We start from the raw sequence: 27140 nt of genomic DNA, 5'->3' as shown, positions 1-27140 counted from the left end.
TCTCTCTATCGATCTCTTTCTCTCTCTCTCCATCGATCTCTCTCTCTCTCTCTCTATCGATCTCTCTCTCTCTATCGATCTCTCTCTCTCTGTCTATCGATCTCTCTCTCTCTATCGATCTCTCTCTCTCTCTCTCTATTGATCTCTCCCTCTCTCTCTCTCTCTATCGATCTCTCTCTCTCTATCGATCTCTCTCTCTCTATTGATCTCTCCCTCTCTCTCTCTCTCTATCGATCTCTCTCTCTATCGATCTCTTTCTCTCTCTCTCTATCGATCTCTCTCTCTCTCCATCGATCTCTCTCTCTCTCTCTATCGATCTCTCTCTCTCTATCGATCTCTCTCTCTCTCTGTCTATCGATCTCTCTCTCTCTATCGATCTCTCTCTATCGATCTCTCTCTCTCTATCGATCTCTCTCTCTCTCTCTCTCTATTGATCTCTCCCTCTCTCTCTCTCTCTCTATCGATCTCTCTCTCTCTCTCTCTCTCTCCCTCTCTCTCTCTCTCTCCCTATCCATCACTCTGTCGATGACCCATTGTGGCTCTCGCTCTGTTACTCACATCAGGTCCCGGACCAGATCCTTTGTGATCAGGCGGACACTCTCGATGGGTTTCTGCGTCCCACTGGGGACAGAGAGCAGCTCCCCCAGGAGTTTGTCAGAGCACGGGTCGAAGTTTGCTTCAGGCTGTGTGGGGCCGGCCAATTTCTGATGGTGAAAAGAGTTAACGTATCATTAGTCGTTTCTGACACACCTTCCCGCCGCTCCCTGCTCGGGAATAACCCGTCCTTGGTCTCAGGACCAACCGGGACGGTCGGATCAGATACATTATCCGGCCTCCTGGACCCATGCTCCCACTATTGACCGGCCAACATTGCGACAGCTGCGGTCAAGGCCAATGGGAAACAGAGGAGATTCACCATCCCATTGGATAATCATTGACTGTTACCTGTCGACGGATCCCAAACAGTGTCTCATCGATATTCGAACTTAACGCCTTGGTACGGTACCGACGGGAGGGGTAGGGGCCAGCGGAGCCATTGGGATCCAACCGGGGAGCACAACCACCAGGGCAGAACGACTGAAAGGGAAATGGGAGGAGATGAAGATCAAAACAATCAAATAAACATATCACACAGAGAAACTCCCAGTACACCGTCCCAGTACACCGTCCCAGTACACGGTCCCAGTACACCATCCCAGTACACCATCCCAGTACACCGTCGCAGTACACCGTCCCAGTACACCGTCCCAGTACACGGTCCCAGTACACCATCCCAGTACACCATCCCAGTACACCATCCCAGTACACGGTCCCAGTACACGGTCCCAGTACACCATCCCAGTACACCGTCCCAGTACACGGTCCCAGTACACGGTCCCAGTACACCATCCCAGTACACCATCCCAGGACACGGTCCCAGTACACCATCCCAGTACACGGTCCCAGTACACGGTCCCAGTACACGGTCCCAGTACACGGTCCCAGTACACCATCCCAGTACACCGTTATAGTACACGGTCCCAGTACACGGTCCCAGTACACCGTCCCAGTACACCGTCCCAGTACACCATCCCAGTACACCGTCCCAGTACACGATCCCAGTACACCATCCCAGTACACCGTCCCAGTACACCATCCCAGTACACCATCCCAGTACACCGTCCCAGTACACGGTCCCAGTACACCGTCCCAGTACACCGTCCCAGTACACCATCCCAGTACACCGTCCCAGTACACGATCCCAGTACACCATCCCAGTACACCGTCCCAGTACACCATCCCAGTACACGGTCCCAGAACACCATCCCAGTACAGGGTCCCAGTACACGGTCCCAGTACACGGTCCCAGTACATGGTCCCAGTACACCATCCCAGTACATGGTCCCAGTACACCATCCCAGTACACGGTCCCAGTACACCATCCCAGTACACGGTCCCAGTACATGGTCCCAGTACATGGTCCCAGTACACCATCCCAGAACACGGTCCCAGTACAACATCCCAGTACACGGTCCCAGTACACCATCCCTGTACACGGTCCCAGTACACGGTCCCAGTACACCATCCCAGAACACCATCCCAGTACACCGTCCCAGTACACGGTCCCAGTACACCATCCCAGTACACCATCCCAGTACACCGTCCCAGCACACGGTCCCAGTACACCGTCCCAGTACACCATCCAAGTACACCGTCCCAGTACACTGTCCCAGTACACCGTCCCAGTACACCATCCCAGTACACCGTCCCAGTACACGGTCCCAGTACACCATCCCAGTACACCATCCCAGTACACCGTCCCAGCACACGGTCCCAGTATACCGTCCCAGTACACCATCCCAGTACACCGTCCCAGTACACTGTCCCAGTACACCGTCCCAGTACACCATCCCAGTACACCGTCCCAGTACACCGTCCCAGTACACGGTCCCAGTACACGGTCCCAGTACACCGTCCCAGTACACCATCCCTGTACACCATCCCTGTACACCATCCCAGTACACGGTCCCAGTACACCTTGCCAGTACACCGTCCCAGTACACCATCCCAGTACACCATCCCTGTACACCATCCCTGAACACCATCCCAGTACATGGTCCCAGTACACCGTCCCAGTACACCATCCCAGTACACCATCCCAGTACACCGTCCCAGTACACCATCCCAGTACACCATCCCTGTACACCATCCCAGTACACCATCCCAGTACACCATCCCTGTGCACCATCCCAGTACACCATCCCAGTACACGGTCCCAGTACACCGTCCCAGTACACCATCCCAGTACACGGTCCCAGTACACCATCCCAGTACACCATCCCAGTACACCATCCCAGTACACGATCCCAGTACACCATCCCAGTACACGGTCACAGTACACCATCCCAGTACACCGTCCCAGTACACCATCCCAGTACACGGTCCCAGTACACGGTCCCAGTACACCATCCCAGTACACCGTCCCAGTACACGGTCCCAGTACACGGTCCCAGAACACCATCCCAGTACATGGTCCCAGTACACCATCCCAGTACACCATCCCAGTACACGGTCCCAGTACAAGGTCCCAGTACAACATCTCAGTACACCGTCCCAGTACACCATCCCAGTACACCGTCCCAGTACACCATCCCAGTACACCGTCCCAGTACACCATCCCAGAACACGATCCCAGTACACCATCCCAGTACACCATCCCAGTACACGGTCCCAGTACACCGTCCCAGTACACCATCCCAGTACACGGTCCCAGTACACGGTCCCAGTACACCATCCCAGTAAACCGTCCCAGTACACAGTCCCAGTACACCATCCCAGAACACCATCCCAGTAAACCGTCCCAGTACACGGTCCCAGTACACCGTCCCAGTACACCATCCCAGTACACCGTCCCAGTACACCATCCCAGTACACGGTCCCAGTACACGGTCCCAGTACACAGTCCCAGTAAACCGTCCCAGTACACGGTCCCAGTACACCATCCCAGTAAACCGTCCCAGTACACGGTCCCAGTACACCATCCCAGTAAACGGTCCCAGTACACGGTCCAAGTACATCGTCCCAGTACACCATCCCAGTAAACCGTCCCAGTACACCGTCCCAGTACACCATCCCAGTACACCGTCCCAGTACACCATCCCAGTACACCATCCCAGTAAACCGTCCCAGTACACGGTCCAAGTACACCGTCCCAGTACACCATCCCAGTACACGGTCCCAGTACACCATCCCAGTACACGGTCCCAGTACACCGTCCCAGTACACCGTCCCAGTACACGGTCCCAGTACACCATCCCAGTAAACCGTCCCAGTACACGGTCCCAGTACACGGTCCCAGTACACCATCCCAGTACATGGTCGCAGTAAACCGTCCCAGTACACGGTCCCAGTACACGGTCCCAGTACACCATCCCAGTACACGGTCCCAGTACACCGTCCCAGTACACCATCCCAGTAAACCATCCCAGTACACGGTCCCAGTACACCGTCCCAGTACACCATCCCAGTAAACCATCCCAGTACACGGTCCCAGTACACCATCCCAGTACACCATCCCAGTACACCATCCCAGTACACCGTCCCAGTACACGGTCCCAGTACACCGTACCAGTACACCGTCCCAATACACCGTCCCAGTACACCATCCCAGTACACCATCCCAGTACACCGTCCCAGTACACCGTCCCAGTACACCGTCCCAGAACACAGTCCAAGTACACCGTCCCAGAACACGATCCCAGAACACGATCCCAGAACACGGTCCCAGGACACCGTCCCAGTAAACCGTCACAGTCAACCGTCCCAGTACACCGTCCCAGTACACCGTCCCAGTACACCGTCCCAGAACACAGTCCCAGAACACCATCCCAGAACACCATCCCAGTACACCATCCCAATACACCATCCCAGAACACCATCCCAGTACACCATCCCAGTACACCATCCCAGAACACCATCCCAGTACACCATCCCAGTACACCATCCCAGAACACCATCCCAGTACACCATCCCAGAACACCATCCCAGAACACCATCCCAGTACACCATCCCAGTGCACGATCACAGTAAACCGTCCCAGTACACGATCCCAGTACACCGTCCCAGGACACCGTCCCAGTACACGGTCCCAGTACATGATCACAGAACACGATCCCAGTAAACCGTCCCAGTACACCGTCCCAGTACACGATCCCAGAACACGATGCCAGTACACCGTCCCAGTACACGATCCCAGAACACGATCCCAGTAAACCGTCCCAGTAAACCGTCCCAGTACACCGTCCCAGTACACGATCCCAGTACACGATCCCAGTACACGATCCCAGAACACGATCCCAGTACACCGTCCCAGTACACCGTCCCAGTACACGATCCCAGAACACCGTCCCAGTACACGATCCCAGTACACCGTCCCAGAACACCGTCCCAGTACACGATCCCAGAACACGATCCCAGAACACGGTCCCAGTACACCGTCCCAGTACACCGTCCCAGTACAACATCCCAGTACACCATCCAAGAACACGATCTCAGAACACCATCCCAGTACACGATCCCAGTACACGGTCCCAGAACACCGTCCCAGTACACCGTCCCAGAACACGATCCCAGTACACCATCCTAGAACACCATCCCAGAAAACGATCTCAGAACACGATCCCAGAACACGATCCCAGAACACGATCCCAGTACACGATCCCAGTACACCGTCCCAGTACACCGTCCCAGAACACGATCCCAGAACACGATCCCAGAACACGGTCCCAGTGAACCATCCCAGAACACCATCCCAGAACACCATCCCAGTACACCGTCCCAGTACACCATTCCAGAACACCATCCCAGAACACGATCCCAGTGAACCATCCCAGAACACCATCACTGAACACCATCCCAGAACACCATCCCAGAACACCATCACTGAACACCATCCCAGAACACCATCCCAGAACACGATCCCAGAACACCATCACTGAACACCATCACAGAACACCATCCCAGAACACCATCCCAGAACACCATCCCAGAACACCATCCCAGTACACCATCACAGAACACCATCCCAGAACACCATCCCAGAACACGGTCCCAGTACACCATCCCAGCACACCGTCCCAGAACACCGTCCCAGTACACCGTCCCAGAACACCGTCCCAGAACACCATCCCAGAACACCATCCCAGAACACCATCCCAGAGCACCGTCCCAGTGCACCGTCCCAGTACACGATCCCAGAACACGATCCCAGTACACCGTCCCAGAACACCGTCCCAGTACACCGTCCCAGAACACCGTCCCAGAACACCGTCCCAGTACACCATCCCAGAACACGATCCCAGTACACCGTCCCAGAACACCGTCCCAGTACACCGTCCCAGTACACCGTCCCAGAACACAATCCCAGTACACGATCCCAGAACACGATCCCAGAACACCGTCCCAGTACACCATCCCAGAACACAGTCCCAGTACACCATCCCAGAACACCATCCCAGAACACCATCCCAGAACACCGTCCCAGTACACGATCCCAGAACAACATCCCAGTACACGGTCCCAGTAAACCGTCCCAGAACACGATCCCAGTAAACCGTCCCAGTACACGATCCCAGAACACGGTCCCAGTACACGATCCCAGTACACAGTCCCAGGACACCGTCCCAGTACACGATCCCAGAACACGATCCCAGTACACCGTCCCAGTACACGATCCCAGTACACGATCCCAGAACACGATCCCAGTACACGGTCCCAGTAAACCGTCCCAGAACACCGTCCCAGAACACCATCCCAGAACACGGTCCCAGAACACGATCCCAGTACACGGTCCCAGTACACCGTCCCAGTACACGGTCCCAGAACACGGTCCCAGAACACCGTCCCAGTACACGGTCCCAGAACACCGTCCCAGAACACCATCCCAGAACACGATCCCAGAACACGATCCCAGAACACGGTCCCAGAACACGGTCCCAGAACACGGTCCCAGTACACGGTCCCAGAACACCGTCCCAGAACACCATCCCAGAACACGATCCCAGAACACGATCCCAGAACACGGTCCCAGAACACGATCCCAGTACACCGTCCCAGAACACCGTCCCAGTACACCGTCCCAGTACACCGTCCCAGAACACAATCCCAGTACACGATCCCAGAACACGATCCCAGAACACAGTCCCAGTACACGATCCCAGAACAACATCCCAGTACACGCTCCCAGTAAACCGTCACAGAACACGATCCCAGTAAACCGTCCCAGTACACGATCCCAGAACACGGTCCCAGTACACGATCCCAGTACACAGTCCCAGGACATCGTCCCAGTACACGATCCCAGTACACGATCCCAGAACACGGTCCCAGTACACGGTCCCAGTACACGGTCCCAGTACACGATCCCAGAACACGGTCCCAGTACACCGTCCCAGTACACAATCCCAGGACACCATCCCAGAACACCATCCCAGTACACGATCCCAGAACAACGTCCCAGTACACGGTCCCAGTAAACCGTCCCAGAACACCGTCCCAGAACACCATCCCAGAACACGGTCCCAGAACACGATCCCAGTACACGGTCCCAGTAGACCGTCCCAGTACACCGTCCCAGAACACGGTCCCAGAACACCGTCCCAGTACACGGTCCCAGAACACCATCCCAGAACACGATCCCAGAACACGATCCCAGAACACGGTCCCAGAACACGGTCCCAGAACACGGTCCCAGAACACCGTCCCAGTACACCGTCCCAGAACACCGTCCCAGAACACCATCCCAGTACACCATTCCAGAACACCATCCCAGAACACCGTCCCAGAACACCATCCCAGTACACCATTCCAGAACACCATCCCAGAACACCATCCCAGTACACCGTCCCAGTACACCATCCCAGAACACCGTCCCAGAACACCATCCCAGTACACCATTCCAGAACACCATCCCAGAACACCATCCCAGAACACCATCCCAGAACACCGTCCCAGTACAAGGTCCCAGAACACGGTCCCAGAACACCGTCCCAGTACACGGTCCCAGAACACGATCCCAGAACACGATCCCAGAACACGGTCCCAGAACACCGTCCCAGAACACCGTCCCAGAACACCGTCCCAGTACACGATCCCAGAACACCGTCCCAGAACACCATCCCAGAACACCATCCCAGAACACCATCCCAGAACACCGTCCCAGTACACGATCCCAGAACACCGTCCTAGTACACCATCCCAGAACACGATCCCAGAACACCATCCCAGTACACGGTCCCAGAACACCGTCCCAGAACACTGTCCCAGAACACCGTCCCAGAACACGATCCCAGAACACCGTCCCAGTACACGATCCCAGAACACCATCCAAGTACACCATCCCAGTACACCATCCCATTACACCATCCCAGTACACATCCCAGTACACAATCCCAGTACACGATCCCAGTCCACCATCCCAGTACACAATCCCAGTACACCTTCACAGTACACAATCCCAGTACGCCGTCCCAGTACATGATCCAAGTACACAATCCCAGTACACGGTCCCAGTACACAATCCCAGTACACAATCCCAGTACACAATCCCAGTACCCCGTCCCAGTACACCATCCCATTACACAATCCCAGTACACCGTCCCATTACACAATCCCAGTACACAACCCAAGTACACGATCCCAGTACACCGTCCCAGTACACCATCCCAGTACACGATCCCAGTACACCGTCACATTACACCATCCCAGTACACAATCCCAGTACACCGTCCCATTACACAATCCCAGTACACAACACCAGTACACGATCCCAGTACACGGTCCCAGTACACGATCCCAGTACACGGTCCCAGTACACGGTCCCAGTACACGATCCCAGAACACGGTCCCAGTACACAATCCCAGGACACCGTCCCATTACACAATCCCAGTACACAACACCAGTACACGATCCCAGTACACCGTCCCAGTACACCATCCCAGTACACGATCCCAGTACACCGTTCCATTACACAATCTCAGCACACCATCCCAGTACGCCATCCCAGTACACAATCACAGTACACCATTCCATTACACAATCCCAGTACACCATCTCAGTACACAATTCCAGTACACCATTCCAGTACACAATCCCAGTACACCATCACATTACACAATCCCAGTACACAATCCCAGTACACCATCTCAGTACACAATCCCAGTACACAGTACCAGTACACCGTCCCAGTACACAATCCCAGTACACCGTCCAAGTACACAATCCCAGTACACAATCCCAGTACACAATCCCAGTACACCGTCCAAGTACACAATCCCAGTACACAATCCCAGTACACCGTCTCAGTACACAATCCCATTACACCATCCCAATACACAATCCCAGCACACAATCCCAGTACACAATCCCAGTACACGATCCCACTACACCATCCCACTACACCATCCCAGTACACAGTCCCAGTACACAATCCCATTACACAATCCCAGCACACCGTCCCAGTACACAATCCCAGTACACCTTCACAGTACACAATCCCAGTACAACGTCCCAGTACATGATCCAAGTACATAATCCCAGTACACGGTCCCAGTACACAATCCAAGTACACCATCCCAGTACACAATCCCAGAACACCATCCCAGTACACCGTCCCATTACACAATCCCATTACACAACCCCAGTACACGATCCCAGTACACGATCCCAGTACACAGTCTCATTAAACCATCACATTACACCATCCCAGTACAAAATCCCAGTACACCGTCCCATTACAAAATCCCAGTACACCGTCCCATCACACAATCCCAGTGCACCGTCCCATTACACAATCCCAGTACACAATCCCAGTACACTGTCCCACTACACCGTCCCATTAAACAATCCCAGTACTCCGTCCCAGTACACAATCCCAGTACACCGTCCCAGTACACAATCCCAGTCCACAATCCCAGTACACCGTCCCAGTACACAATCCCAGTACACCGTCCCATTACACAATCCCAGTACACCGTCCCATTACACAATCCCAGTACACCGTCCCATTACACAATCCCAGTACACCGTCCCATGACACAATCCCAGCACACCGTCCCATGACACAATCCCAGTACACAATCCCACTACACAACCCCAGTACACAATCCCAGTACACAGTCCCATTACACGATCCCAGTACACCGTCCCATTACACGATCCCAGTACACCGTCCCATTACACGATCCCAGTACACCGTCCCATTACACGATCCCAATACACTGTCCCATTACGCGATCCCAGTACACCGTCCCTTTATGCGATCCCAGTACACCATCCAATTACACAATCCCAGTACACCATCCCACTACACCATCCCATTACACAATCCCAGTACACCATCCCAGTACACCATCACAATACACAATCCCAGTACACCATCCCATTACACAATCCCATTACACAATCCCAGTACATGATCCCAGTACATCGTCCCATTACACGATCCCAGTACACCATCCCATTACACAATCCCAGTACACCGTCCCATGACACAATCCCAGGACACCGTCCCATTACACAATCCCAGTACACAATCCCACTACACCATCCCATTACACAATCCCAGTACAGCATCCCAGTACACAATCCCAGTACGCAACCCCAGTACACAATCCCAATACACAACCCCAGTACACGATCCCAGTACATCGTCCCATTACACGATCCCAGTACACCGTCCCATTACACGATCCCAGTACACCATCACATTACATGATCCCAGTACACTGTCCCATTACACAATCCCAGTACACCGTCCCATTACACAATCCCAGTACACTGTCCCAGTACACAATCCCAGTACACCGTCCCAGTACACAATCCCAGTACACCATCCTATTACACAATCCCAGTACACTGGCTCAACAAATACTCTCTCTACACCATCCCATGACACAATCCCAGTACACTGTCCCAACAAAAATTCTCTCCACACCAACACATTACACAGTCCCAGTACATGGTCCCAACATACAATCTCAGGACACCGTCCCAACAAACACTCTCTCTACACCATCCCATTACACAATCCCATTAAAACGTCCCGTCAAACACTCCCTCTACACCGTCCCATCAAACACACCCTCCACACCGTCCCATCAAACACTCCCTCCACACCGTCCCATCAAACACTCCCTCCACACCGTCCGATCAAACACTCCCTCCACACCGTCCCATCAAACACTCCCTCCACACCGTCCCATCAAACACTCCCTCCACACCGTCCCATCAAACACTCCCTCCACACCGTCCCATCAAACACTCCCTCCACACCGTCCCATCAAACACTCCCTCCACACCGTCCCATCAAACACTCCCTCCACACCGTCCCATCAAACACTCCCTCCACACCGTCCCATCAAACACTCCCTCCACACCGTCCCTTCAAACACTCCCTCCACACCGTCCCATCAAACACTCACTCCACACCGTCCCGTCAAACACTCCCTCCACACCGTCTCGACAAACACTCCCTCCACACCGTCCCATCAAACACTCCCTCCACACCGTCCCATCAAACACTCCCTCCACACCGTCCCATCAAACACTCCCTCCACACCGTCCCATCAAACACTCCCTCCACACCGTCCCATCAAACACTCCCTCCACACCGTCCCATCAAACACTCCCTCCACACCGTCCCGTCAAACACTCCCTCTACACCGTCCCGTCAAACACTCCCTCCACACCGTCCCATCAAACACTCCCTCCACACCGTCCCATCAAACACTCCCTCCACACCGTCCCATCAAACACTCCCTCCACACCGTCCCATCAAACACTCCCTCCACACCGTCCCGTCAAACACTCCCTCCACACCGTCCCATCAAACACTCCCTCCACACCGTCCAATCAAACACTCCCTCCACACCGTCCCATCAAACACTCCCTCCACACCGTCCCATCAAACACTCCCTCCACACCGTCCCATCAAACACTCCCTCCACACCGTCCAATCAAACACTCCCTCCACACCGTCCCTTCAAACACTCCCTCCACACCGTCCCATCAAACACTCCCTCTACACCGTCCCATCAAACACTCCCTCCACACCGTCCCATCAAACACTCCCTCCACACCGTCCCATCAAACACTCCCTCCACACCGTCCAATCAAACACTCCCTCCACACCGTCCCTTCAAACACTCCCTCTACACCGTCCCATCAAACACTCCCTCCACACCGTCCCGTCAAACACTCCCTCCACACCGTCCCATCAAACACTCCCTCCACACCGTCCCATCAAACACTCCCTCCACACCGTCCCATCAAACACTCCCTCCACACCGTCCCATCAAACACTCCCTCCACACCGTCCCGTCAAACACACCCTCCACACCGTCCCATCAAACACTCCCTCCACACCGTCCCATCAAACACTCCCTCCACACCGTCCCATCAAACACTCCCTCCACACCGTCCCATCAAACACTCCCTCCACACCGTCCCATCAAACACTCCCTCCACACCGTCCCATCAAACACTCCCTCTACACCGTCCCATCACACACTCCCTCCACACCGTCCCATCAAACACTCCCTCCACACCGTCCCATCAAACACTCCCTCCACACCGTCCCATCAAACACTCCCTCCACACCGTCCCATCAAACACTCCCTCCACACCGTCCCATCAAACACTCCCTCCACACCGTCCCGTCAAACACTCCCTCCACACCGTCCCATCAAACACTCCCTCCACACCGTCCCATCAAACACTCCCTCCACACCGTCCCATCAAACACTCCCTCCACACCGTCCCAACAAACACTCCCTCCACACCGTCCCATCAAACACTCCCTCGACACCGTCCCATCAAACACTCCCTCCACACCGTCCCATCAAACACTCCCTCCACACCGTCCCATCAAACACTCCCTCCACACCGTCCCGTCAAACACTCCCTCCACACCGTCCCATCAAACACTCCCTCCACACCGTCCCGTCAAACACTCCCTCCACACCGTCCCATCAAACACTCCCTCCACACCGTCCCTTCAAACACTCCCTCCACACCGTCCCATCAAACACTCCCTCCACACCGTCCCGTCAAACAGTCCCTCCGCACCGTCCCATCAAACACTCCCTCCACACCGTCCCGTCAAACACTCCCTCCACACCGTCCCATCAAACACTCCCTCCACACCGTCCCATCAAACACTCCCTCCACACCGTCCCATCAAACACTCCCTCCACACCGTCCCATCAAACACTCCCTCCACACCGTCCCGTCAAACACTCCCTCCACACCGTCCCATCAAACACTCCCTCCACACCGTCCCATCAAACACTCCCTCCACACCGTCCCGTCAAACACTCCCTCCACACCGTCCCATCAAACACTCCCTCCACACCGTCCCATCAAACACTCCCTCCACACCGTCCCATCAAACACTCCCTCCACACCGTCCCGTCAAACACTCCCTCCACACCGTCCCATCAAACACTCCCTCCGCACCGTCCCATCAAACACTCCCTCCGCACCGTCCCATCAAACACTCCCTCCGCACCGTCCCATCAAACAGTCCCTCCGCACCGTCCCGTCAAACACTCCCTCCGCACCGTCCCTTCAAACACTCCCTCCACACCGTCCCATCAAACACTCCCTCCACACCGTCCCATCAAACACTCCCTCCACACCGTCCCGTCAAACACTCCCTCCCCACCGTCCCGTCAAACACTCCCTCCACACCGTCCCCTCAAACACACCCTCCACACCGTCCCATCAAACACTCCCTCCACACCGTCCCATCAAACACTCCCTCCACACCGTCCCATCAAACACTCCCTCTACACCGTCCCATCAAACACTCCCTCCACACCGTCCCATCAAACACTCCCTCCACACCGTCCCATCAAACACTCCCTCCACACCGTCCCATCAAACACTCCCTCCACACCGTCCCATCAAACACTCCCTCCACACCGTCCCATCAAACACTCCCTCCTCACCGTCCCATCAAACACTCCCTCCACACCGTCCCGTCAAACACTCCCTCCACACCGTCCCGTCAAACACTCCCTCCACACCGTTCAGTCAAACACTCCCTCCACACCGTCCCATCAAACACTCCCTCCACACCGTCCCATCAAACACTCCCTCCACACCGTCCCATCAAACACTCCCTCCACACCGTCCCAACAAACACTCCCTCCACACCGTCCCATCAAACACTCCCTCCACACCGTCCCATCAAACACTCCCTCCACACCGTCCCATCAAACACTCCCTCCACACCGTCCCATCAAACACTCCCTCCACACCGTCCCATCAAACACTCCCTCCACACCGTCCCATCAAACACTCCCTCCGCACCGTCCCGTCAAACACTCCCTCCACACCGTCCCATCAAACACTCCCTCCACACCGTCCCATCAAACACTCCCTCCACACCGTCCCCTCAAACACTCCCTCCACACCGTCCCATCAAACACTCCCTCCGCACCGTCCCATCAAACACTCCCTCCGCACCGTCCCATCAAACAGTCCCTCCGCACCGTCCCGTCAAACACTCCCTCCGCACCGTCCCTTCAAACACTCCCTCCACACCGTCCCATCAAACACTCCCTCCACACCGTCCCATCAAACACTCCCTCCACACCGTCCCGTCAAACACTCCCTCCACACCGTCCCGTCAAACACTCCCTCCACACCGTCCCCTCAAACACACCCTCCACACCGTCCCATCAAACACTCCCTCCACACCGTCCCATCAAACACTCCCTCCACACCGTCCCATCAAACACTCCCTCCACACCGTCCCATCAAACACTCCCTCCACACCGTCCCATCAAACACTCCCTCCACACCGTCCCATCAAACACTCCCTCCTCACCGTCCCATCAAACACTCCCTCCACACCGTCCCGTCAAACACTCCCTCCACACCGTCCCGTCAAACACTCCCTCCACACCGTTCAGTCAAACACTCCCTCCACACCGTCCCATCAAACACTCCCTCCACACCGTCCCATCAAACACTCCCTCCACACCGTCCCATCAAACACTCCCTCCACACCGTCCCAACAAACACTCCCTCCACACCGTCCCATCAAACACTCCCTCCACACCGTCCCATCAAACACTCCCTCCACACCGTCCCATCAAACACTCCCTCCACACCGTCCCATCAAACACTCCCTCCACACCGTCCCATCAAACACTCCCTCCACACCGTCCCGTCAAACACTCCCTCCACACCGTCCCATCAAACACTCACTCCACACCGTCCCATCAAACACTCCCTCCACACCGTCCCGTCAAACGCTCCCTCCACACCGTCCCGTCAAACACTCCCTCCGCACCGTCCCGTCAAACACTCCCTCCACACCGTCCCATCAAACACTCCCTCTACACCGTCCCATCAAACACTCCCTCCACACCGTCCCATCAAACACTCCCTCCGCACCGTCCCATCAAACACTCCCTCCGCACCGTCCCATCAAACACTCCCTCCGCACCGTCCCATCAAACAGTCCCTCCGCACCGTCCCATCAAACACTCCCTCCGCACCGTCCCATCAAACACTCCCTCCACACCGTCCCATCAAACACTCCCTCTACACCGTCCCGTCAAACACTCCCTCTGCACCGTCCCGTCAAACACTCCCTCCACACCGTCCCATCAAACACTCCCTCCACACCGTCCCATCAAACACTCCCTCCACACCGTCCCATCAAACACTCCCTCCGCACCGTCCCATCAAACACTCCCTCCGCACCGTCCCATCAAACAGTCCCTCCGCACCGTCCCATCAAACACTCCCTCCACACCGTCCCATCAAACACTCCCTCCACACCGTCCCATCAAACACTCCCTCCGCACCGTCCCGTCAAACACTCCCTCCACACCGTCCCGTCAAACACTCCCTCCACACCGTCCCGTCAAACACTCCCTCCACACCGTCCCATCAAACACTCCCTCCACACCGTCCCATCAAACACTCCCTCCACACCGTCCCATCAAACACTCCCTCCACACCGTCCCGTCAAACACTCCCTCCACACCGTCCCATCAAACACTCCCTCCCCACCGTCCCGTCAAACACTCCCTCCGCACCGTCCCCTCAAACACTCCCTCCACACCGTCCCATCAAACACTCCCTCCACACCGTCCCATCAAACACTCCCTCCACACCGTCCCGTCAAACACTCCCTCCACACCGTCCCATCAAACACTCCCTCCACACCGTCCCATCAAACACTCCCTCCACACCGTCCCATCAAACACTCCCTCCACACCGTCCCGTCAAACACTCCCTCCACACCGTCCCATCAAACACTCCCTCCACACCGTCCCATCAAACACTTCCTCCACACCGTCCCATCAAACACTCCCTCCACACCGTCCCATCAAACACTCCCTCCACACCGTCCCATCAAACACTCCCTCCACACCGTCCCATCAAACACTCCCTCCACACCGTCCCATCAAACACTCCCTCCACACCGTCCCATCAAACACTCCCTCCACACCGTCCCCTCAAACACTCCCTCCACACCGTCCCATCAAACACTCCCTCCACACCGTCCCATCAAACACTCCCTCCACACCGTCCCATCAAACACTCCCTCCACACCGTCCCATCAAACACTCCCTCCACACCGTCCCATCAAACACTCCCTCCACACCGTCCCATCAAACACTCCCTCTACACCGTCCCATCAAACACTCCCTCCACACCGTCCCGTCAAACACTCCCTCCGCACCGTCCCGTCAAACACTCCCTCCACACCGTCCCGTCAAACACTCCCTCCACACCGTCCCGTCAAACACTCCCTCCACACCGTCCCGTCAAACACTCCCTCCACACCGTCCCATCAAACACTCCCTCCACACCGTCCCGTCAAACACTCCCTCCACACCGTCCCATCAAACACTCCCTCCACACCGTCCCATCAAACACTCCCTCCACACCGTCCCATCAAACACTCCCTCCACACCGTCCCATCAAACACTCCCTCCACACCGTCCCGTCAAACACTCCCTCCACACCGTCCCATCAAACACTCCCTCCACACCGTCCCGTCAAACACTCCCTCCACACCGTCCCGTCAAACACTCCCTCCACACCGTCCCGTCAAACACTCCCTCCACACCGTCCCGTCAAACACTCCCTCCACACCGTCCCATCAAACACTCCCTCCACACCGTCCCGTCAAACACTCCCTCCACACCGTCCCGTCAAACACTCCCTCCCCACCGTCCCATCAAACACTCCCTCCACACCGTCACGTCAAACACTCCCTCCACACCGTCCCATCAAACACTCCCTCCGCACCGTCCCATCAAACACTCCCTCCACACCGTCCCATCAAACACTCCCTCCACACCGTCCCATCAAACACTCCCTCCGCACCGTCCCATCAAACACTCCCTCCACACCGTCCCATCAAACACTCCCTCCGCACCGTCCCATCAAACACTCCCTCCACACCGTCCCATCAAACACTCCCTCCGCACCGTCCCATCAAACACTCCCTCCGCACCGTCCCATCAAACACTCCCTCTACACCGTCCCATCAAACACTCCCTCCACACCGTCACGTCAAACACTCCCTCCACACCGTCCCATCAAACACTCCCTCCACACCGTCCAATCAAACACTCCCTCCACACCGTCCCATCAAACACTCCCTCCGCACCGTCCCATCAAACACTCCCTCTACACCGTCCCATCAAACACTCACTCCACACCGTCCCGTCAAACACTCCCTCCGCACCGTCCCGTCAAACACTCCCTCCGCACCGTCCCGTCAAACACTCCCTCCGCACCGTCCCGTCAAACACTCCCTCCACACCGTCCCATCAAACACTCCCTCCACACCGTCCCATCAAACACTCCCTCCGCACCGTCCCATCAAACACTCCCTCCGCACCGTCCCATCAAACACTCCCTCCACACCGTCCCGTCAAACACTCCCTCCACACCGTCCCATCAAACACTCCCTCCACACCGTCCCATCAAACACTCCCTCCACACCGTCCCATCAAACACTCCCTCTACACCGTCCCATCACACACTCCCTCCACACCGTCCCATCAAACACTCCCTCCACACCGTCCCGTCAAACACTCCCTCCACACCGTCCCGTCAAACACTCCCTCCACACCGTCCCGTCAAACACTCCCTCCACACCGTCCCATCAAACACTCCCTCCACACCGTCCCGTCAAACACTCCCTCCACACCGTCCCGTCAAACACTCCCTCCACACCGTCCCATCAAACACTCCCACCACACCGTCCCATCAAACACTCCCTCTACACCGTCCCGTCAAACACTCCCTCCACACCGTCCCGTCAAACACTCCCTCCACACCGTCCCATCAAACACTCCCACCACACCGTCCCATCAAACACTCCCTCCACACCGTCCCGTCAAAGACTCCCTCCACACCGTCCCATCAAACACTCCCTCCACACCGTCCCATCAAACACTCCCTCCACACCGTCCAGTCAAACACTCCCTCCACACCGTCCCATCAAACACTCCCTCCACACCGTCCCGTCAAACACTCCCTCCACACCGTCCCATCAAACACTCCCTCCACACCGTCCCATCAAACACTCCCTCCACACCGTCCCATCAAACACTCCCTCCACACCGTCCCATCAAACACTCCCTCCACACCGTCCCATCAAACACTCCCTCCACACCGTCCCATCAAACACTCCCTCCACACCGTCCCATCAAACACTCCCTCCACACCGTCCCATCAAACACTCCCTCCACACCGTCCCATCAAACACTCCCTCCACACCGTCCCATCAAACACTCCCTCCACACCGTCCCATTAAACACTCCCTCTACACCGTCCCGTCAAACACTCCCTCCACACCGTCCCGTCAAACACTCCCTCCACACCGTCCCATCAAACACTCCCTCCACACCGTCCCATCAAACACTCCCTCCACACCGTCCCATCAAACACTCCCTCCACACCGTCCCGTCAAACACTCCCTCCACACCGTCCCGTCAAACACTCCCTCCACACCGTCCCATCAAACACTCCCTCCACACCGTCCCATCAAATACTCCCTCTGCACCGTCCCATCAAACACTCCCTCCGCACCGTCCCATCAAACACTCCCTCTACACCGTCCCATCAAACACTCCCTCCACACCGTCCCATCAAACACTCCCTCCACACCGTCCCATCAAACACTCCCTCCGCACCGTCCCATCAAACACTCCCTCCACACCGTCCCATCAAACACTCCCTCCACACCGTCCCGTCAAACACTCCCTCCACACCGTCCCATCAAACACTCCCTCTACACCGTCCCATCACACACTCCCTCCACACCGTCCCATCAAACACTCCCTCCACACCGTCCCGTCAAACACTCCCTCCACACCGTCCCGTCAAACACTCCCTCCACACCGTCCCATCAAACACTCCCTCCACACCGTCCCATCAAACACTCCCTCCACACCGTCCCGTCAAACACTCCCTCCACACCGTCCCGTCAAACACTCCCTCCACACCGTCCCGTCAAACACTCCCTCCACACCGTCCCATCAAACACTCCCTCCACACCGTCCCATCAAGCACTCCCACCACACCGTCCCGTCAAACACTCCCTCCACACCGTCCCATCAAACACTCCCTCCACACCGTCCCATCAAACACTCCCTCCACACCGTCCCATCAAACACTCCCTCCACACCGTCCCATCAAACACTCCCTCCACACCGTCCCATCAAACACTCCCTCCACACCGTCCCATCAAACACTCCCTCCACACCGTCCCATCAAACACTCCCTCCACACCGTCCCATCAAACACTCCCTCTACACCGTCCCATCACACACTCCCTCCACACCGTCCCATCAAACACTCCCTCCACACCGTCCCGTCAAACACTCCCTCCACACCGTCCCGTCAAACACTCCCTCCACACCGTCCCGTCAAACACTCCCTCCACACCGTCCCATCAAACACTCCCTCCACACCGTCCCATCAAACACTCCCTCCACACCGTCCCATCAAACACTCCCTCTACACCGTCCCATCACACACTCCCTCCACACCGTCCCATCAAACACTCCCTCCACACCGTCCCGTCAAACACTCCCTCCACACCGTCCCATCAAACACTCCCTCCACACCGTCCCGTCAAACACTCCCTCCACACCGTCCCGTCAAACACTCCCTCCACACCGTCCCATCAAACACTCCCTCTACACCGTCCCATCAAACACTCCCTCTACACCGTCCCATCAAACACTCCCTCCACACCGTCCCGTCAAACACTCCCTCCACACCGTCCCATCAAACACTCCCTCCACACCGTCCCGTCAAACACTCCCTCCACACCGTCCCGTCAAACACTCCCTCCACACCGTCCCATCAAACACTCCCTCTACACCGTCCCATCAAACACTCCCTCTACACCGTCCCATCAAACACTCCCTCCACACCGTCCCGTCAAACACTCCCTCCACACCGTCCCATCAAACACTCCCTCCGCACCGTCCCATCAAACACTCCCTCCACACCGTCCCATCAAACACTCCCTCCACACCGTCCCATCAAACACTCCCTCCACACCGTCCCATCAAACACTCCCTCCACACCGTCCCATCAAACACTCCCTCTACACCGTCCCATCAAACACTCCCTCCACACCGTCCCGTCAAACACTCCCTCCACACCGTCCCATCAAACACTCCCTCCACACCGTCCCGTCAAACACTCCCTCCACACCGTCCCGTCAAACACTCCCTCCACACCGTCCCGTCAAACACTCCCTCCACACCGTCCCGTCAAACACTCCCTCCACACCGTCCCATCAAACACTCCCTCCACACCGTCCCATCAAACACTCCCTCCACACCGTCCCATCAAACACTCCCTCCACACCGTCCCATCAAACACTCCCTCCACACCGTCCCATCAAACACTCCCTCCACACCGTCCCATCAAACACTCCCTCCACACCGTCCCGTCAAACACTCCCTCTACACCGTCCCGTCAAACACTCCCTCCACACCGTCCCCTCAAACACTCCCTCTACACCGTCCCCTCAAACACTCCCTCCACACCGTCCCATCAAACACTCCCTCCACACCGTCCCATCAAACACTCCCTCCACACCGTCCCGTCAAACACTCCCTCCACACCGTCCCATCAAACACTCCCTCCACACCGTCCCGTCAAACACTCCCTCCACACCGTCCCGTCAAACACTCCCTCCACACCGTCCCATCAAACACTCCCTCTACACCGTCCCATCAAACACTCCCTCTACACCGTCCCATCAAACACTCCCTCCACACCGTCCCGTCAAACACTCCCTCCACACCGTCCCATCAAACACTCCCTCCGCACCGTCCCATCAAACACTCCCTCCACACCGTCCCATCAAACACTCCCTCCACACCGTCCCATCAAACACTCCCTCCACACCGTCCCATCAAACACTCCCTCCACACCGTCCCATCAAACACTCCCTCTACACCGTCCCATCAAACACTCCCTCCACACCGTCCCGTCAAACACTCCCTCCACACCGTCCCGTCAAACACTCCCTCCACACCGTCCCGTCAAACACTCCCTCCACACCGTCCCGTCAAACACTCCCTCCACACCGTCCCATCAAACACTCCCTCCACACCGTCCCATCAAACACTCCCTCCACACCGTCCCATCAAACACTCCCTCCACACCGTCCCGTCAAACACTCCCTCCACACCGTCCCATCAAACACTCCCTCCACACCGTCCCGTCAAACACTCCTTCCACAGTTTATATTATATTATATATTAAAGTTCAGATTCTGCTCTCACCATCTCGCTCTCTCTGACTCTGTGTTTATATTATAGTTTATATTGTAGTTTAGTTTATGTTATATGATATTATCGTTTATATAGTTTAGTTTAGTTTATATTGTATTATATTATAGTTTATATAGTTTATATAGTTTATATATTATAGTTTATATTATAGTTTAGTTTATATTAAAGTTCAGACCATCTCTTTCTCTTTTTCTTTTTCTCTTCCTCTTGTTTCCTGGTTTATATTATAGTTTATATTATATTATAGTTTATATTATATTATATTGTAGTTTATATAGTTTATATTGTATTATATTATAGTTTAGTTTATGATATTGTAGTTTAGTTTATGATATTATAGTTTATATGATATTATAGTTTAGTTTATATTAAACTTCAGACCATCTCTTTCTCTTTCTCTTTTTCTCTTCCTCTTGTTTCCTGGTTTATATATTATATTATATTATATTATAGTTTAGTTTATGATATTATAGTTTATATAGTTTATATAGTTTATATAATAGTTTAGTTTATGATATTATTATATTAAACTTCAGACCATCTCTTTCTCTTTTTCTCTTCCTCTTGTTTCCTGGTTTATATTATAGTTTATATAGTTTATATTATAGTTTAGTTTATGATATTATATTATATTATATGATATTATAGTTTAGTTTATGATATTATAGTTTAGTTTATGATATTATAGTTTAGTTTATATGATATTATAGTTTAGTTTATGATATTATAGTTTAGTTTATATGATATTATAGTTTAGTTTATGATATTATAGTTTAGTTTGTGATATTATAGTTTAGTTTATATGATATTATAGTTTATTTTATGATATTATAGTTTAGTTTATGATATTATATTATAGTTTATGATATTATAGTTTAGTTTATGATATTATAGTTTAGTTTATGATATTATATTATAGTTTATGATATTATAGTTTAGTTTATGATATTATATTATAGTTTATGATATTATTATATTAAAGTTCAGACCATCTCTTTCTCTTTTTCTCCTCTTGTTTCCTGGTTTATATTATATTATATTGTAGTTTATATAGTTTATATTGTATTATATTATAGTTTAGTTTATGATATTATAGTTTAGTTTATGATATTATAGTTTAGTTTATGATATATTATAGTTTATGATATTATAGTTTAGTTTATGATATTATAGTTTAGTTTATATTATATTATAGTTTATGATATTATAGTTTAGTTTATGATATTATATTATAGTTTATGATATTATAGTTTAGTTTATGATATTATATTATAGTTTATGATATTATAGTTTAGTTTATGATATATTATAGTTTATGATATTATAGTTTAGTTTATGATATTATAGTTTAGTTTATATTATATTATAGTTTATGATATTATAGTTTAGTTTATGATATTATATTATAGTTTATGATATTATAGTTTAGTTTATGATATTATATTATAGTTTATGATATTATATTATATTATATTATATTATAGTTTATATAGTTTATATTATGATATTATAGTTTAGTTTATGATATTATAGTTTAGTTTATGATATTATAGTTTAGTTTATGATATTATATTATAGTTTATATTATAGTTTAGTTTATGATATTATAGTTTAGTTTATGATATTATATTATAGTTTATGATATTATAGTTTAGTTTATGATATTATAGTTTAGTTTATGATATTATAGTTTAGTTTATATATTATATTATAGTTTATGATATTATAGTTTAGTTTATGATATTATAGTTTAGTTTATGATATTATAGTTTATGATATTATAGTTTATATGATATTATATTATAGTTTATGATATTATAGTTTAGTTTATGATATTATAGTTTAGTTTATATTATATTATAGTTTAGTTTATGATATTATAGTTTAGTTTATATTATATTATAGTTTAGTTTATGATATTATAGTTTAGTTTATGATATTATAGTTTAGTTTATATTATATTATAGTTTAGTTTATGATATTATAGTTTAGTTTATATGATATTATATTATAGTTTATGATATTATAGTTTAGTTTATGATATTATATTATAGTTTATGATATTATAGTTTAGTTTATGATATTATAGTTTAGTTTATGATATTATATTATAGTTTATGATATTATAGTTTAGTTTATGATATTATAGTTTAGTTTATGATATTATATTATAGTTTATGATATTATAGTTTAGTTTATGATATTATATTATAGTTTATATTATATTATATTATAGTTTAATTTATGATATTATAGTTTAGTTTATGATATTATATTATAGTTTATGATATTATATTATAGTTTATGATATTATATTATAGTTTATGATATTATAGTTTAGTTTATGATATTATAGTTTAGTTTATGATATTATATTATAGTTTATGATATTATAGTTTAGTTTATGATATTATATTATAGTTTATGATATTATAGTTTAGTTTATGATATTATAGTTTAGTTTATGATATTATATTATAGTTTATGATATTATAGTTTAGTTTATGATATTATAGTTTAGTTTATGATATAATAGTTTAGTTTATGATATTATAGTTTAGTTTATGATATTATATTATAGTTTATGATATTATAGTTTAGTTTATGATATAATAGTTTAGTTTATGATATTATAGTTTAGTTTATGATATTATATTATAGTTTATATTATAGTTTAGTTTATGATATTATATTATAGTTTATATTATATTATATTATAGTTTAATTTATGATATTATAGTTTAGTTTATGATATTATATTATAGTTTATGATATTATAGTTTAGTTTATGATATTATAGTTTAGTTTATGATATTATAGTTTAGTTTATGATATTATAGTTTAGTTTATGATATTATAGTTTAGTTTATATTATATTATAGTTTAGTTTATGATATTATAGTTTAGTTTATATGATATTATATTATAGTTTATGATATTATAGTTTAGTTTATGATATTATATTATAGTTTATGATATTATAGTTTAGTTTATGATATTATAGTTTAGTTTATGATATTATATTATAGTTTATGATATTATAGTTTAGTTTATGATATTATAGTTTAGTTTATGATATAATAGTTTAGTTTATGATATTATAGTTTAGTTTATGATATTATATTATAGTTTATGATATTATAGTTTAGTTTATGATATAATAGTTTAGTTTATGATATTATAGTTTAGTTTATGATATTATATTATAGTTTATGATATTATAGTTTAGTTTATGATATTATATTATAGTTTATATTATATTATATTATAGTTTAATTTATGATATTATAGTTTAGTTTATGATATTATATTATAGTTTATGATATTATATTATAGTTTATGATATTATAGTTTAGTTTATGATATTATAGTTTAGTTTATGATATTATATTATAGTTTATGATATTATAGTTTAGTTTATGATATTATAGTTTAGTTTATGATATTATATTATAGTTTATGATATTATAGTTTAGTTTATGATATTATATTATAGTTTATGATATTATAGTTTAGTTTATGATATTATAGTTTAGTTTATGATATTATAGTTTAGTTTATGATATTATATTATAGTTTATGATATTATAGTTTAGTTTATGATATTATATTATAGTTTATGATATTATAGTTTAGTTTATGATATTATATTATAGTTTATGATATTATAGTTTAGTTTATGATATTATAGTTTAGTTTATGATATTATAGTTTATGATATTATAGTTTAGTTTATGATATTATATTATAGTTTATGATATTATAGTTTAGTTTATGATATTATAGTTTAGTTTATGATATTATATTATAGTTTATGATATTATAGTTTAGTTTATGATATTATAGTTTAGTTTATGATATTATATTATAGTTTATGATATTATAGTTTAGTTTATGATATTATATTATAGTTTATGATATTATAGTTTAGTTTATGATATTATATTATAGTTTATGATATTATATTATAGTTTATGATATTATATTATAGTTAATGATATTATAGTTTAGTTTATGATATTATAGTTTAGTTTATGATATTATAGTTTATGATATTATATTATAGTTTATGATATTATATTATAGTTTATGATATTATATTATAGTTTATGATATTATAGTTTAGTTTATATTAAACTTCAGACCATCTCTTTCTCTTTCTCTTTTCCTCTTTTTCTTCCTCTTGCCGTTGTTGTTGTTGTTTCCTGGTTTCCATGGAGACCGGTCGCCGGGCGGTGGGCGGGGCCGCGGTGACGCTGCTTCCGAGTGCCGCGGACAAATTGCGTCACTGTCTCCCTGGTGATGGAGCCGATGGCGCGAAGCAAACCGCGCGGAGAAGGACGTCACCGTCACAATCGGAGCAGGCCCCGCCCCGCCCGACTACCGTCACAATCGGAGCAGGCCCCGCCCCGCCCGACTACCGTCACAATCGGAGCAGGCCCCGCCTCGCCCGACTACCGTCACAATCGGAGCAGGCCCCGCCTCGCCCGAATACCGTCACAATCGGAGCAGGCCCCGCCTCGCCCGACTACCGTCACAATCGGAGCAGGCCCCGCCCCGCCCGACGACCGTCACAATCGGAGCAGGCCCCGCCTCGCCCGACTACCGTCACAATCGGAGCAGGCCCCGCCCCGCCCGACCATCGTCACAATTGGAGCAGGCCCCGCCCCGCCCGACTAGCGTCACAATCGGAGCAAATCCCGCCCCGCCCGACCAGCGTCACAATCGGAGCAAGCCCCGCCCCGTCCGACATCGTCACAATAGGAACAGCCCGCGCCACGCCTCCAAGAACGTCACCATAGGAACAGGCCCCGCCCAACTCCCGTCAGCGTGACAATATTAACACCGCAAGCGTCACAAGAGGAAGAGGTTCCGCCCACCACGGTCACCATGGGAACAGCTCAGTGCTGCAGTACAGGGATTTACACACTAGGGGGCAGCAGTTGGCCCGGTCCTGCAGTAGTGTTTTACACACTAGGGAGCAGCAGTGGGCCCGGTCCTGCAGTAGTGTTTTACACACTAGGGAGCAGCAGTGGGCCCGGTCCTGCAGTAGTGTTTTACACACGAGGGAGCAGCAGTGGGCCCGGTCCTGCAGTAGTGTTTTACACACTAGGGGGCAGCAGTGGGCCCGGTCCTGCAGTAGTGTTTTACACACTAGGGAGCAGCAGTGGGCCCGGTCCTGCAGTAGTGTTTTATACACTAGGGAGCAGCAGTGGGCCCGGTCCTGCAGTAGTGTTTTACACACTAGGGAGCAGCAGTGGGCCCGGTCCTGCAGTAGTGTTTTACACACTAGGGAGCAGCAGTGGGCCCGGTCCTGCAGTAGTGTTTTACACACGAGGGAGCAGCAGTGGGCCCGGTCCTGCAGTAGTGTTTTACACACTAGGGGGCAGCAGTGGGCCCGGTCCTGCAGTAGTGTTTTACACACTAGGGAGCAGCAGTGGGCCCGGTCCTGCAGTAGTGTTTTACACACTAGGGGGCAGCAGTGGGCCCGGTCCTGCAGTAGTGTTTTACACACTAGGGAGCAGCAGTGGGCCCGGTCCTGCAGTAGTGTTTTACACACTAGGGAGCAGCAGTGGGCCCGGTCCTGCAGTAGTGTTTTACACACTAGGGAGCAGCAGTGGGCCCGGTCCTGCAGTAGTGTTTTACACACTAGGGGGCAGCAGTGGGCCCGGTCCTGCAGTAGTGTTTTACACACTAGGGAGCAGCAGTGGGCCCGGTCCTGCAGTAGTGTTTTACACACTAGGGAGCAGCAGTGGGCCCGGTCCTGCAGTAGTGTTTTACACACTAGGGGGCAGCAGTGG

General features: G+C 50.2%; 1 pseudogene; it reads right to left on the bottom strand.

Moving 5' to 3' along the window:
• Window positions 1-518: 518 nt before the first annotated feature.
• LOC137308300 (cilia- and flagella-associated protein 45-like) lies at window positions 519-25676 on the bottom strand (annotated as a pseudogene).
• Between the last annotated feature and the right edge of the window lie 1464 nt (window positions 25677-27140).

The sequence above is a fragment of the Heptranchias perlo genome, unplaced genomic scaffold, assembly GCF_035084215.1.
Source record: "Heptranchias perlo isolate sHepPer1 unplaced genomic scaffold, sHepPer1.hap1 HAP1_SCAFFOLD_1275, whole genome shotgun sequence".
NCBI classification, from domain to species: Eukaryota; Metazoa; Chordata; class Chondrichthyes; order Hexanchiformes; family Hexanchidae; genus Heptranchias; species Heptranchias perlo.
This window is presented reverse-complemented; position numbering and strand designations above follow the sequence as displayed.